The following is a 17,159-nucleotide window of genomic DNA, read 5'->3' as shown; positions in this document are numbered from 1 at the left end:
TGTAATAATGAAAAGTACTTGTTACAGCATCTGCTAGACGGAATATAACCCATGAGTAGAAAACCTCTGTTTTGAAATCCTCATGTGGCTCTATCACAAATATTACTACATCTCCTCTTGGAGATAAACCATGTTTGAGTAGTTTAACTGTAGGAGTTTGTCTTACGTTGGGTGCAATATGTGTTGCATCTGCATCTTCCTCATCATCGGGAAGTGATTGCTCTAGTGGGTTTTGGATTGGAGTAGTCATTGTGTATAGAACACAGACTAACTGTCCCAGGAAATTAAGAAAAGGTTTTATCAAAGGTTTTATGCACAATTTTGGGAATATTCCTTTCAAGCTTGATTAACCAACTGCCAATACATAGGATATCTCGCCTACTCAGCTGTGGAGGAGTTTTTTCCTATCTACTCCAGATGTTTCTGGGATTTTTAAATAGGGTCTCTGGGAATAAGCACGACTGAGCTACTCAGATTCTATTGTTGAGTAAGTGCACCATGTATTTACCACGTTGGTCATACTATGTTTGACACGTGTTTAACCGTGGGCGGAGTTCGCGTAGTAGGGCTATGCATAGCTACGTGAAGTGCACTTCGCACTACGCGAGCTATGCGAACTGTGTAATGCTGTTTGCCCTGATTGCACAGTGCCGGATGCTTGTTTGCACTGTGCAATCAGTGCAAACCACTTCTTGCACAGTGCAAGCTGTCGTTTTCTACTGCTCGATTAGATTTCTACTCGAGCTGCAGATTTCTCAATGCGGACTGGCAGTTTCTCATCGCGAGTGTACGCAACGACTCGCAACGAGAAACCTGACCTCCACGCGTTGAGAATCTCCCCGGACAATTTATTTTCCATGCTTGCGATTGGCAACTTGATGTTGCTGATCGCGAACGAGAAAAAATTCCCACCAGGATGTCATTTTGTTTGCTCGCGTTGCCAACTTGACGTTGAGGACCACAAGCAAGAAAAAATGCCCACTACACTACGCTATGTGTGTTTGCACGGTGCTACGTGCAATTCACATGGCGGAAGTAGCTCAAACTTTGCAAACTATGCGAGCAGAGCGTAGTACTTTGCCCAGGGTTAGCTGTGTGCCATTAGACCACGTTGGCGCCATGTAGTGTAGTTCCGACAGTACCCTCTAATGCAGGACCTACGCTGTTTACGGATAACATATACTGTGAGCTCGGTGCCAAATTGAGTGGATACACCCTCACTGAATATGTCAGCCTATGTTTTTACATTAGCTAGTTGGCAGTGCTACTAGAATCTCTGTTATCAGAGAGATTAGTTTGTGCAACTTCAGAACATAATAACCGCAGACTCGTGGAAACAATATACTACTTTTCACCCAGTCACTCATGCTTGCTTGTTTTGCTCTCAGAGAGATACATAGAAGAAACAGTTGAGCGTGTTTACAATAAGAATTTATTGTACCGTTGTTCTTCTCATGTAAAATAAGTTTGCTGCTACAACTATAATACAGTAGCAGAGATATAGAACCAGCAGTACAGTGAATAAGAAGAAAAAGTATTGTTCTACAAATTTACAATAGTCATGAACACATACATAAATATGAAATGCATTTGTAAAATAAAGTGCGTACTCCTAATAGACCTGTCTAGATGTACCTAGCATGTAAGTAGGTGCGAAAGAGCCTAAGCCTAAGCCTAAGAGCCTAAGTCTATGAGCCAAGAATCCCACTAGGCTTTAGTCGAACCCCCATACCTGAATAGCGAGAGTGTGGGACTTCGTCCTGGACTTGAGCTGGATACCCTGCAAGGGATCGTCAGACCACTGTCAGCTGGAGCGATGGCATGCCGAAGCCGCAGCATCTCAGGGTAGTGTGTCGACCTTGAAGTCTCGGTTCCCTCCTGCTTACTGATAGCAAGAGGTGTTGTATTTATACAGTCTATGTGCCTGGAAGTACAAAGCACCAACTGTGGTTATCTGGTCATGCTGGACCAAGACACTATCATAAGTTCAGTACTATCACAATGGAGTATGGGCCGGATACAGGATTAGGCCCACTAAACAAAGTACCTTAAATCCTGAGGGGCTTCCGATGCAAGGTTCTGCATGGAAGATGCGCTGTGTACTGGTGGTTCCGAAGAAGCAGCGTTGCTATGAAGCGGAGTCCTGCATCATCATCGATACCGTTGGCGAGGGGTTTGCAATGAGAAGGTCTGCGTCGAAGATGTGTAAGCAGCGGTGGTTCTGAGGATACTGCAGGCTGCTATGTGAGGCCTGGTTTTGGGGATGCAGCACGCTGAGGTCCTCAATTCATAGAGCATTTCTTCACAGTGTATCTGAATGTATGAGAAGTGTGCTGTGACACCAGAAAGTGCTGAGAATAGGTGCTTGGATAGTTCATCAGGGTACATGCTCTGAAAATAGGCATCAGGCTTTAAACTGAGCTAGTGGATTTGTCTCCTGCATTGAAACAGATGGTGGTAGAGTATGAGATGGTGATATTGAAGAGACCACATCCATAAAGTTACTTCTACGTACACTGCATATTTTAGCTGTGTTCTGAAATATTTCTGTTTGTGAATGTGCTTGCATAAAAAAAAATCATTATTTGATCCTCCAGACTGCATAATGGTGTTTCTCTCTCGACAAAGTAGTCCTCCAAGTTCTGATATCTGACAAGCCGGGAAAGGGATATCATTATATTGAGTCTCAATATGCCCAACCCCTCACCAAACTCCCCCTGCATACCCTTAATGTCAGTGTGAGGGCAGGCGGGTCAGGAAACAGGTCTGTCGGTTGGCTTTAGTCCAGTTGATTGGTACCTTGAGAGTATTTATTGTAGCCGTACAGTCAGATCTCTCTTTTTCCTACATTGTTAAAAGCAAAGGGAATGGCTTTCAATTATTTCCAAGCATCTTTGATTTGTGACTAAGTGCTTTATTGATTTGTGCTTATGTACTGCAACTTTTCTTTCTATATTGCTACATTAAAAAAGTACCCCATGATTGCACATTTTATGGATGTATGTATATTGGATGTGTATGGTGTGTATGAATGTATAATGTGTTTGCAATTTCTATGCATTGACCGGATTGTGTGCATTGAATATATATTTTTGATATTGTTTGATATCTATCTAATCTTATCTGATATGATCGATAGTGATGTGCTCGCCATCATCAAAAGTGTCAAATGAATCACTACTCATGCTAGTAGATGTGGAAGTGAGTGTTTCTGCTATATTTCTAGGTACTGTCTGAAGAGTTCTGTAGGCAGCTCTGAGAGTTCGTATGTTGTGATTTATTCTATAAGTATCATCTTAGGGCCACCATACAATTTGTTTTCTCTGTCATGTCATCAGCTGTGCATTCTGGAATGTTGACAGATGACAGCTGATGACTGAACAGTACAGGTGAAGCGTGATCTTCTCCTGCGTTGGCCCTTAAAAGTGTGCTGGAATATGCTAATAAACTACATACTTCCACAGTTGGTTTATGGAATCATCTTTACAAAGTGGTGACGATTTCCAACACACCGATTCCAAAGTCGTGCACCTGTGACTGGTTACTCCGGTTACTGTAGTTTACTATATTTTACATTCACAACTTCTTCCTGTGGTGTTCTCATGCGCATAGTGTGAGGGTGATAGAGCACGGGCTCACCTGCTTGTTTTTTCCTATACTCATCTGGGCCCATAAACATACACACTTTGAACAGGTAAACCTACGATTAATCAGAATTTTAATTAACCATATAGGACCTATACCTATTGACTTACCAATCCTTGTCACCGGTACCTATAGTCCTATGGGATCCAGGGAGTTAGCATAATAGGCAGTAAATAAACATTTGCATTCATAAAATAACTACAGACTCGGGAAAGGTTTAAACACTTTATCTATGTAAATTCTTAAATGTCAAAGTCCATACCAATTCAATTAAAGCTTGTTTAATTAAGAAGAAAATAATCAAAGCAAGATGATGAGAAAATATTACAAGAATTTCTTTAAGCATTGAAACATAGGAAGGGTAAGAAAAGGGAAACAGTACAATGACAAACCCACACAAAATTTATATTTACCTAGAATGGTGTGAAGACGAACCCTGGCCACGGGCTGGGATAAAGGACAGGACTCTCGATAGTTAAGGTGCCAACAGGACAGGACAGGTGCAGACCAGAATCAGGACAAGTACAGACCAAATTGGATCAGGACAGGACCACTGCAGGTCAGGACAGGCACCCACAGCTAAAGTGCAACGCCAGCGTCACACACCTCTCTGCAGCTGTCAGACCCCGATTGGGTTATTGACCTCCTTCCCAGAACCCCGATTGGGTTATCTAATCTTCTGACCGAGTGCTCTGCCAGCACCTCTGCTCTCGATTGCCTATCGAGTGCGTTGGGTCAGTGACAGGTCAGCTATTCGGACAAGTCGGACAATCTAACTAGCTAAGCTCACCTTAGTTACACCATTTTCCAGGGTGGGGTACCACCCCCAATGTTGCAAGTTCATGTATTACCTCAATTTGATTGGTCAAAAGCGAGGAGATGTCATCACAGAATACTAGTTATGAGATCATTTCATTCAAATATTCAAATCAATGTTCCCTCCCATAACTTTATTTTCCCATGCACTTTTATTCCACCCGACAATGGATGTTTCAATAACAAATACAATGTATAAGAAGATTTGTAAGTTGTCTTCCTTCCTGAGGGTTAAGAGTTAATTTTCCCAGACGCATCGCAGGCAAGACTGTCACTGGCACGGATTCAATGCCATGGCTTGGGGACTCGGGAGAATTCAGCACATGCGCGATAAGAGTTTCAAGATGGAGTTCAGCAATGACACATCAGGCCCAAATATGAGCTAATAGCAAAGTCAAAGAGAAACAGTTTTAGAACAAAGAATAAATGAATGCACTGTATACCACTTATCTCTACTCTATTCCCTTTACTTTATTTTAACTATAGTGGTAGTGATTAGGCAGAACGAACAGGGTTTGGTTCAAGCAGCAGTGCAAGCATCAGCATGTGAAACATAGAGCAGCCATCTTTAAATCTAGTGCGCAGAAGCAACATTTTCCAACCAAAGCAGATAGTACGTCATGACACAGGAGTGTAACAGACGCATGCGCAGAAAAGTTCCCACATTGCGGTGGCCGTATTAGGTCACTCGAGTTACTTAGTCAAGCTTCCCCTAGATACTAGAAATGTTGTGTGGTGCAATTATTAGTAATACAAAACACGTTTATTAATACATTATATGTTATTTCGAGAGGATTGAGCCCGAGCAAGTCTCTTTACATGCGAAACCTTGCTCCATCAAGGGTCAGGTCAGTTTTTGGCGCTGCGATAAATGTATGTTTTGAATATAGGTGCCAGTTCTGTGAGACACTCCGTTGACAGTTAAACTGCTGTCTTTTGCAGCTGTTGCCCTATGTGACTTCACTGCGCAGCTCCACGCATTCATGACAACCTGATTATCAGTCTTTGCGTGCATCACAACATGTTGGCATGTTCACTGCCATCTTCAGTGTGTTGGTCCCAGTTCCTATGAGTGTATTTACAGGTGGCTGCCATTTTGACAGTCTTGGTTGGAATCAAGAGCGCGACTTCGCTTCCTTGCCCCTGCGCTTAAGGAAGTATTTGACTGAGCCACGCCCTGTTCTATCATACATTCTGACAGGCACAGCTCTGCAGATCATAGGATCCTACTAATCAAGTAGGGGTAGATGGAAAGGATGATCCTTTCAGTTTCCAAGATACATATACTAATGAAAGGAGAAAGGATCACTTGTCCTGCACAACCTTAGGTCCGCAGGAGGAACGGGGAAAGTCCCAAAGTAAAAGACCCTCATGCACGTGATGGGTATGATGGTATTCAAGCGGTATATCTTGGTTCTCCGCTGTCTAATCACGTGTGTGCATAATCATCAGGTCGATCAGGTTATGCAGCCTCCACCAGGAGGTTCTTACCCAAGGTTCAAACAGTAGTGAGCCAGTGATAAGGAATCTTAAAAAGCCCGGAAAACCAGTAGGATAATTTTATTGAGTCTGGGTTCGGGTCTGGTTAGCTCTGAAATAGTGCATCTTGAGATTTTTTAAGAGTCATAGGTGCACTCAGAGTAAAATTTAAAATATGCTGAGGGGGTGGTTTAAAAATTGGTCGACATGTTTCTGCCTTGTCCGCCTAAATTAGGACTTACGGGCATTCATCAGGACCGTTATGTGAATAACGTGAAGGGGGACAGGAATTAGGTGCTCTCAAAATAAGTGTTTAGAAAATAGGAAATTAACCTGTTTCCTGTTGATAAAGGTCTCAGTGTACCTGTAAGAAAAATAACACAGATTCTTTCAACATACAGGGGAGGGGGTACAGAGGGACACGTACCAAGCATAAGTCTGCCTAACAGGTCTATCTATTAGGTAGATTCTTCAACAACTAAAAAATGGCAATACTTCATAGACCGACAGTTAGGTATGGCAATGTCAAATCTTTCATCTCGCACTCCACACTCGTGCAGAGGGCTATAGCATGCTCAGAAGTTGGTGTTACATGCATGTATTTACAGTGTTTTAGACGACTTTCAGTAGTTCATACAGCGGTAGTTCATCTACATGATCCGGTGAAGGTACCCACCAAATCGTAGTCTGGTCTTACGTAAAATGTGGCCGCACGTTTGTGTCATATTGTGAAAGTGATCGACACGTACGTGCTTACAATCTTAGCAATCGCGTGAAGTTTGGTGAAATTCTATTTTGAAAGTATAATGTGCCAAGTCCGTCATTGACAGACTGAGATCTAATCGGGTTAGGCAAGAATTATTTTTTACCTTGCACGTATATTTTTCGCGCTCCAGTCAGGTGGTGGGCTCAAGGGAGACTTAAAGAGGGAGGGATTGGATTACTAACCAGCATTTACAAAGATACTTGCGGTTTTACGGCGTCTGCTGGCTCCGTACTCGGTACCTATTGCGTCCACTCCTCGCGTCTTCTGTATGCGTGCGCTGCTTACAATGTTAGAGAAATTCGCCGTTAGGGGAGATTATCTTGCAGTTAGCCGTACGTTTGAATGATTATTTAGTATTTTGTAAGTGGCCAAGACGGATGGTTAGTTGGAGATGTTGTTATATTTGGGCTGGTTTTATGACGATGGTAGAGTCTCACTTATACCCTCTTATTACAAATCGCCTCTTATTAAGAATAACATGTGGCTCACAAAGATAGCTCCCACTCTCAGTGGTTAATGTTTTGCGCGATGTAGTCTCAATTGTTGGTCGTATGTTCGAGAACCACCTACATAGTTTCGTTTAGAGAAGCAGTGTTTAGTTTTCGAATTCTTTTAAGGGATTAAGTCTTTTGCTGATATTAGTGCCAAATGATACAATGATTTTGCTTCATTTTTTGGATAGGCTGAGACAGGGAATATTATCATTAAGCCTTTACGGTCGGTTCCAAGTCTATGTACCCATCTTTGCTCCTGCTCAAAGAGGATTTTTTCAGCATTCTTGTCTTTTCTGGGTAGGGTCTCAAGGATAACCCAATGAAGATCTTGTATTGTGTGGCCTTTTTCTAAATAATGATTCGTCATTTTTGTGGTACTCTTTTTGCACTTCACATTGCTCCTATGCTCACAAAGTCTTTGTTTGGCTTTCCTGCATGTCATGCCGACATATCTGAGGTTGCAGGGGCAGGTAATCATGTAGACTACATGGCTAGTGTTACAATTAGTGTGGCTACGTAGAGTCCATTTGAAATCTGGCAAAAGTTGGAGTTCTTTCGTAGGTTTTGTGAGACTACACACAGAGCATGAGCCACATGGATAGTGTCCTGTCACTTGAGGGGCTCCCCACGGATTCGTGGGTTCTCTGATTGCTTTTGGGGCTGGTCTTGTATGGACTAGGATGTCCTTAAGATTGCGACTCCTTTTATTTGCGAATCTAGGTTTGGGCCATGCCAGGTTGCCTGATGTTAAAATGGACCAGTTTTTGTTTATGATCTTTTTAATATTGTTAGTCATGGGGTTATATGTGGTAACACATGTGAGGACTTCCTCAGGGAGAGGTTTTGGTACCGACTCTAGAAGGGCTTCTCTGTTCTGGTTTCTAGCACGTTTCTTGCATTTATTGATGACCTTCCTCGGGTAATCCCAGGCTTCCAGTTTTCTATTCAAAGAAGGTGCACACAGTTCCCCTAGGAAATAATATTAATATGAAAGAGTGAAATTCCTTCTTCTCTCCAGGTATAGTTGTTTTTGAGGGGGAGCAAGGGCAGGTGTCCCTTGTTGGAACTAGGGATGCCTCACACAATAGGGTGGTTCAACGGCTACTGTCATATCACCAGCCCAATGCCTCGTGTCATCATCGGCTTCCTGCTCCTACGTCAAGCCGGCGCTGCAATGCCTGACGGGTAGCACTGGGTGCTACACTTTTACGGAGATCTTTTGTTCCAGGCCGTTTAGATGAGTGGGTGTGAGGGGCCCGAGTTGTGAGGTAGTGAGCGTGAAGTGAGGTGTATTAAAAAAAGGTTAGTATAGTCTACTCAAGTCCCTTTATTCATGTAGCTATCTACCTTAATTAAAATTGAGAGGGGTACGGGGACTCGGCCAAACTATGGTTGGGAGACCCGTTCAACCCTCATTAGTGCTAAGGTCCACATGTTTCATGCCTTGGTGGCAATTCGTCAGGACCTAAAGGTTGCTCATAAACTCGAAACAGAGCCCAGGTTGGGCTACGAAGGTGTAGCAAATACTACCTGAAGGGTCGGAGACTGGACCAGGAAGAGTTCCTGTAGTGCAAACCGCCCCTCAGTAGCTGTAGAAGGTCCCCATAGTCTGCTTGGGTGGGACCTGTGCTATCAACTAACAATCTGTGTGGCGTGGAGACCAAGTATCTACACCTACGCCCACCGGACCGGCGCTCGGTCACAAAGCAGCTACTTCCAGTTTTCTACACAGATCGTTGGCTTGTGTTTTGTACTCAATGGTGTTACTACAGTTGCGCCTTAACCTGAGGAATTGGCTGTATGGTAAATTTTCCCTCAGTGGGCGAGGGTGGAAGCTCTTGTCGGAGAGGAGGCTGTTTTTTGCAGTGGTTTTAAAGAAAGTTCGAGTTTTGAAAGTGACACTCTCAGCGTAGATGGTTATGTCTAGAAAGTCGATGCTTTGTTGGTTAGCACAGTAGGTGAACTTTAAGCATTCATCTCTTTGATTGAGCCAGGTGTGGAAATTCAACAGGCTGTTTTTGTCTCCTTGCCAGATGACCAAAATGTCATCTATAAACCGTTTCCAGAACAGTATATGATGACGATAAGGATTGTTATTCTCATTTAGGATATGTAGGTCCTCAAAAGTACTGACATAAAGTCCAGCCATGCTGGGGGCAAATGTACTGCCCATCGACGTACCATGGCATTGCAAGTATAGGGTGTCTTTGTATTGGAATTTTTTTTCCATGAGTGCCATCCGGCAACATTCCAGTACTGTTTTATAGGTCCAGACAGAGTTGAAGAGTATACTTTCAAGGGTGTCCATGGTTTTACCTTGTGGAAGGCTCGTGTATAAGCTCTCCACATCGAATGTGACCAGAAGCATGGTGTTGGGGGAGTATTCGATGTCTTGGAGTTGATTAAGGAGATCTCTGGAATCCTTTAAGTATGTGGGAGTTTTCTGGACCAAAGGTCTTAGATATTGGTCTGCAAACTCGGAGAGGGGTTCTAAAAAAGACCCAATGCCTGACATAATTGGTCGTCCTGGTGGTGGTACTCGGCCTTTATGTGTCTTTGGTAATGAGTAGAAGTAGGGAGTCCGGGGTGTAGCGGTCACCAGATATTCTCCTTCTTTCTTTGTGATCCAGTTGTTAGTCTCACCTTCTTCTATCATCATTGTGATGGTGCTCTGTAGTCTTGGTGTTGGGTCAGGATTTTGTAGAACTTGTCATCAGAGAGTAGACTCATGCATTGTTGGTCATATCCTTCAGCCGTGAGGAGAACCACTCCCCCGCCTTTGTCGGCTGGTTTTATGACTATGTTGTGGTCTGTATTTAGAGCATCCAATGCTTGTTGTTCTGCTTTTGTTATGTTCTGGAAAGGTTTCAATGGTTCGTTTTTAAGTCCATCAACTGCTTTAAAGATGGCCTGTTCGAAGGTTTGAATTTCAATCGGAACTTGAGAATTTAGAGGGCAGAAGGACGATTTCTTTTTAAGGGTTGTGTCTCCTTCCTTGGTGGGAGGTGGTTCCCCTTTGAAGAAGGCTTTTAGTTTTAGCTTACGCCAGAATTCTGCCACTTCACATTTCGTTTTGAGCAGGTCTAGTTTGGGTGTGGGAACGTATCCCAGACCTTTGTTCAGTACGCTTTTTTCATCTTTAGTTAGGATCTTCTCTGTTATGTTCAGGATGAGGGATTTGTGGTTGTCCCGGTTTTGGCTTTTGTTATGCTCCTGGTTTGTACCTGTCTGGTTTGATTGGACCAGGTCACTACTCTCCTCCGTGTTCTTTGTGATGCCGGGCCGTTCCCTAAAAAAGGAACTTGTTGTTGGAGGCCAAAATTTCCAACCAGACAGGTACAGGGAAGGGCTTAATGATAATATTCCCTAGCTCAGCCTATCCAAAAAATGAAGCAAAATCATTGTATCATTTGGCGCTAATATCAGCAAAAGACGTAATCCCTTAAAAGAATTCGAAAACTAAACACTGCTTCTCTAAACGAAACTATGTAGGTGGTTCTCGAACCTACGACCAACAATTGAGACTACATCGCGCAAAACATTAACCACTGAGAGTGGGAGCTATCTTTGTGAGCCACATGTTATTCTTAATAAGAGGCGATTTGTAATAAGAGGGTATAAGTGAGACTCTACCATCGTCATAAAACCAGCCCAAATATAACAACATCTCCAACTAACCATCCGTATTGGCCACTTACAAAATACTAAATAATCATTCAAACGCACGGCTAACTGCAAGATAATCTCCCCTAATGGCAAATTTCTCTAACATTGCCGTAGGAACGCTAACTCACGTCGCCTTGGCAACATCAAGGCAGACCAATAGGATCCTCCCGAATACGTGACCACCACGTCTTAATACTGACCCGGAAACAGAATTAGCTGTTTCCGGGTGGTTGTAAGCAGCGCACACATACAGAAGACGCGAGGAGTGGACGCAATAGGTACCGAGTACGGAGACAGCAGACGCCGTAAAACCGCAAGTATCTTTGTAAATGCTGGTTAGTAACCGAATCCCTCCCTCTTTCAGTCTCCCTTGAGCCCACCACCTGACTGGAGCGCGAAAAATATACGCGCAAGGTAAAAAATAATTCCTGCCTAACCCGATTAGATCTCAGTCTGTCAATGACGGACTTGGCACATTATACTTTCAAAATAGAATTTCACCAAACTTCACGCGATTGCTAAGATTGTAAGCACGTACGTGTCGATCACTTTCACAATATGACACAAACGTGTGGCCACATTTTACGTAAGACCAGATTACGATTTGGTGGATACCTTCACCGGATCATGTAGATGAACTACCGCTGTATGAACTACTGAAAGTCGTCTAAAACTCTGTAAATACATGCATGTAACACCAACCTCCGAGCATGCTATAGCCCTCTGCACAAGTGTGGATTGCGAGATGAGAGCGTTGACATTGCCATACCTAACTGTCGGTCTATGAAGTATTGCCATTTTTTAGTTGTTGAAGAGTCTACCTAATAGATAGACCTGTTAGGCAGACTTATGCTTGGTACGTGTCCCTCTGTACCCCCTCCCCTGTATGTTGAAAGAATCTGTGTTATTTTTCTTACAGGTACACTGAGACCTTTATCAACAGGAAACAGGGTAATTTCCTATTTTCTAAACACTTATTTTGAGAGCACCTAATTCCCGTCCCCCTTCACGTTATTCACATAACGGTCCTGATGAATGCCCGTAAGTCCTAATTTAGGCGGACAAGGCAGAAACATGCCGACCAATTTTTAAACCCCCCCTCACCATATTTTAATTTTTACCCTGAGTGCACCTATGACTCTTAAAAAATCTCAAGATGCACTATTTCAGAGCTAACCAGACCCGAACCCAGACTCAATAAAATTATCCTACTGGTTTTCCGGGCTTTTTAAGATTCCTTATCACTGGCTCACAACTGTTTCAACCTTGGGAAAGAACCTCCTGGTGGAGGCTGCATAACCTGATCGACCTGATGATTATGCACACACGTGATTAGACAGCAGAGAACCAAGATATACCGCTTGAATACCATCATACCCATCACATGCATGAGGGTCTTTTACTTTGGGACTTTCCCCCATTCCTCCTGCGGACCTAAGGTTGTGCAGGACAAGTGATCCTTTCTCCTTTGATTAGTATAGATCATAGGATCCTGTCACGCCATTGCATACGCTGACAGGCACAGCTTTTAAACTTCATGGCTACTATCGGCATTGGATTTTCATCCAGAACGCTGACAGGCACAGCTCGACTGTCATATTTTGAGCACACTGACTGGCAGTGTGATGTTTGGTGTTCCACATAGCTGGTCAATTACAAATCGCACTGACTGGCACAGCATCATTTATTTGCAATCCTATGCTGCTCATTTAGGCATTGAGGTGGGAGCTGCTCACTAGTATTGTACAATATTGCTTTAAAAAAAAAAATCTTTTGCATTTATCCATCAAGTATTTTCTAATTTTCTTAGCATTTTGGCTAATTGTGTCATTAATTTTCTCAATGGCTTCATGGTATGTGTGGAACCTCTCACCTCCACAGGCATTCCTACCTGCTGCAGGTGAAACAGCACTTAAATGGGAAAAATGGAGAGAGCTCTTTACCAAAAATATATCTATATTCGATGAAGAAGAGGAATACACTGCAAAAAGAAATATAAAATACATTTGCAATGCTCGGGCCAAGGTGGGTTAAAAGTTTACAACAGCATTAGTAAAAAATCTAGGGTCGCAAGTCAAGGTAATGTCTACACCAACGCCCTTGAAGATTTAAATGCTTACTATAAACCCACAGTGTGCATGGCTGTGGACTGATACAGGTTTTTTTCGTGGGAAACAAGGAAAAGAGGAACATAGGTTCCATAGCCTCTAATCTTAGCATGCAGGAGAATTTGTGGGCTAAGGATGAAAGTTCATTACAAAATGTAATTGACATTGTCAAGAGGGTCGAACTAACTGGCCGATGTGCTAAGGCTGTTCTTTCAGAAAAGAAAGAGAAAAAAGATGGCGTTGTAGTAGCAAAAATTGGTTATAATAAACCAACAACAATGCAGAAGAAGAAGGAGCAAGGAAAAACTGCCATAGGAAATAAAAATGTCAAAGGGCCCAGTAGGAGACATTGTTACAGATGTGGTAGTGTTAATCACCTAGCTAATGAAAAGAGGTACACAGCAAGGAAAAAAGATTGTTCCTATTGCGTAGCTATGGGACTTTTTCAAAATGTCGGTCAGAAAAAACCTGACTCCGTCAAGTTACTTGAAAAGGAATATGAAAGCATACCTAGCATGTCAGATGAAGATGATTTGACATGTGTGTTCTCTGTGTAGATGATGAACAATTGTTACAAATTGATAGTGATGGAGGACGCAAGTGACGTGACCCAAGATGGCCGCCTAGCTGCGGAGCTCCATTTCTCATGCCAATGAAATTCCGCCTATTTCCACGATATTTTTGGCAGTTTGCAGGTGTTCCCAGACATCGGAACACCTAACTCTCCAGGATGATGTCTCCATTTAGCTATTTGGTCCTGTTAGGCTTAAGCATGGGCGGAAAATCCGTTCCGCTCGCGGATTTTGCGGATTTTCGGTAAATTCGCAATCTGCGAACTCTCGCGAATTTACCGAAAATCCGCAAATTTGCACGCAGCGGATTTTTTTCTTGGTGATACAATATTGCGGCGTGCGGCGTTCATTTACCCCCATTCATCGTTTGCCGTGTTGTTTTTCTCGATATTTTACGAGTGCTGCACCATTTTCGATCTTGCTGCGGGATCCCGCGGGAGTTTGGTGACACATCGCAAGAGTACGCAATTGCAAACATGTAGGTGCGGCGGGCAGCAACAATCTCGCACTCGGGAAATTACAAAATTTGCAATTCTGCACAAGAAATCCACTAGCAAGCAGCATAGACCTTCTGAAAATGATGATTTTTATCAGAATAACTCCTCTGGTTGACATGTGCCTGCACTTTTTTGGTTTTGAGGCCATTTGACTTTCTTTGGATGACTTTTGGATTAGAAATCAACTTTCACAAGTACGTTTGTTTGGGGCATTACAGTTGCTGTTCTGCAGAAAAACGAGTTTTGCAAAACTGAAAGCACTCAGCTGTGCAAAAGTTCACTCATCATTAGTAACCATTCCCTGTAGTACTTCCTGAGGGGCCCCTCCAGAGTTCAGTTGCCTATGTTTGTTTGGGGCATTACAGTTGCTGTTCTGCAGAAAAACGAGTTTTGCAAAACTGAAAGCACTCAGCAGGTGCAAAAGTTCAAACTCATCATTAGTAACCATTCCCTGTAGTGCTTCCTGACTGGGGACCCTCCAGAGTTCAGTTGCTAGTTGCAACAATTCTATGACCCTGCTCTGACCCTCACAGCAGGCTCATAGAATAGCTACAAGTAGGCCACAAAGGTCCTGGAAAACAAAATTGACCTGCAACAGAAAGCAAATTACAGATAAGGAAGCAGGTGCCAGACTGGAATTTTAAAACAGTGACACATTAATAAATCAACCCCAAATTAATTCATGTCAGTTGAAGCAGGGCAGGTGTGCTTGCTTTCCCCCCCCATAATCTACAGTGATGAACCAGAGGGTGGCATTGATGTACCAGAGGGTGGCATGGGTGAAACAGGGTGGCAGTTGTGAAACAGAGGGTGCTGTGACCTGTGATGACGAACCAGACGTAGAAACAACATAGTCGCGACCGTTGCGAGCCGACAAGTAAGTTCGCAATTGCGAACTGGTACAAAACCCTCGCGAACCGACAGAAACCCTTGCGAACACAAAAAAAATCCGCAAATTCGCGTGAATTCGCGGATTTTGCGGATTGCGAGTTCACAAATACGCAAATTCGCGAACACCAGATTCGCAAAATTCGCCCATGCTTAGTTAGGACATTAATTATTGCAGGTTTAATCCTCCAGCCATTCAGCGGTCGCCATTTTGTATTTTCTGCTTGCATATTTTCTCCTCAGGAAGTGTCCTACATTATTCCGGTATGTTATCTTTCTCAATTCTTATGAACTTTCTCCTCATTCTTTGCTAATGAAAGGTATTTTTATACTGAAATGAGCATTTGTCTGTGGGTATTTTATTTCTGACGTAGTTCTTTACGTTGATTGATATAAATTGTTACATAAAGAATCTCTGACAGCTTGTTGTGCTGGTGGGAAGGAGCAAGGGATCTTTACGTCTTTTAAGGGTTACTCTCCCAACAAACCAGCCACTTGCTCTACTCCGATTATATCCTCACATAATTCCTCACAGTCGTTTGAGGAGTTGGTGCAGTGGGTGTTGTCTCACTCTGCAATTTTGCCTACTAATTCATCTGAGGCACAACTGTCCTCATCTAACAACAAGTGAATCAAACAGTATCCACCTTCTCCACCTAAATCTATGTCCCCTGTTTCGTTGGATGTTGTTTTGGAGGAGATAATTGCGTTGCGACCTTTTATTGAAGATACCAATTTCCGTTTCCAGACTTTAGATAACAAAGGGTCAGATATGGATTTGCGTCTATCCTCTGTGGAGCAATGGAGCAGTGAAGTACAGAACTCATTGGCCAGAATTAGGTGCTTGGAGAAAGAGGTGTTGCAACTTTAAAAATCATCTGAAGATCTTAAAAATAGAAACCAACGCAATAACCTCTGCTTATGTGGTCTTCCTGAAGGCTTGAAGGCAATGATCTGTTGTATTCTTCACTACTTTCCTCCCACAGCTTCTAGACCTTTCCACGTCGACTAAATAAAAAATTCAACATGCACCTCGATTAGGTCTGTGCCTATCTTCCTCCTCTATCCTCTACTCCTTGCAAATCTTGTGGAATAATTCTTCTATTTTTGGAATTCACCAACCTTTTAAAAGCTTTAAATGCAGCCAAACTTAAGAAATAGCTCTCTCGGTCTGGTGCAAGAATATTTATTTCTCAAGACGTTTCATTGGCCACTGCTAAATGTAGAAAGGAATTCCTGGACCTCCATCCTGCTCTTCGCTCTCCTGGCGCATGCTATGGCTTATTTCACCCATGTCTAATTAGGAACACCTTCTTGAACAAGACTGCTTCTTTTGCGAACCCCGCAGACCTCATGAAATTCGTCCATTCCCACTCCTCGTCTTCGATGGAGATTGCTGGTCCTTCATCTCAAACTTGAACTTGAATGTTTTCTGTTACATTTGATCCTCTTTGATTCTATTAAAGCATGTTTCTTTGATTAACAGACTTTTTATTCATTTTGTCTTCTCATTGTTGTCATTGTTATTATCGTAATTTTTACAGAATCCGTGGAATTCAATGTGTACCCTCCTTATGTTCCTGCTCCTATTTATGTTAAATACAGCCTCCCAGTGTGATGCGTTGCCCTCCCTGTCGGGATTGGGGTAATTGTTTTGTCCATTGCCACTCATTTTACCTTATGTTCCCCTGTAAAGGTATGTATTACAGTCATCGGATTTCTGACCTGTACTGTCTCTCCTTGTTTCTTCTTTTCTTTCCCCTCTTTTTCTTTCCTCTCAGTGATGTTCTCCCTTTCCATTTCTTTATAGTATTGCAATTTTTTCTTATTCTATTTTTCTCTCTCACTGCTTATGTCTTTTTTAGAGCTCATTTCCTATGGCTCTAATTTTATCTTACTTCTTTGTTCTCTCTTTGCCTTTTAATATCCTTATACTCCTATATTATTGTTAACCTTATTGTTGCATATAAATGTTCTGTTCTTCCATTCAGAGTTGTTACATGGAATGTAAAGGGTTTTAGTAATCCTATAAAAAGGCAGACAATTATTGCCCATTTAGCCTCTTACAATCCTGACTTAGCCTTGTTACAAGAGACCCATTTGACAGAGACTGACACCCTTAAGCTTCAACATAATTGGGTTGGTTCATTTCTTGTCTCCCCCACAAATACAAAAAAGAATGGTGTCATTATTTTATGTCATACAAAATTGAAATGCTCTGTTAGATA

The sequence above is a fragment of the Lissotriton vulgaris genome, chromosome 3_1, assembly GCF_964263255.1.
Source record: "Lissotriton vulgaris chromosome 3_1, aLisVul1.2, whole genome shotgun sequence".
Taxonomy (NCBI): Eukaryota; Metazoa; Chordata; class Amphibia; order Caudata; family Salamandridae; genus Lissotriton; species Lissotriton vulgaris.
The sequence above is the reverse complement of the archived record's forward strand: the minus strand, read 5'-3'. Positions refer to the sequence as shown.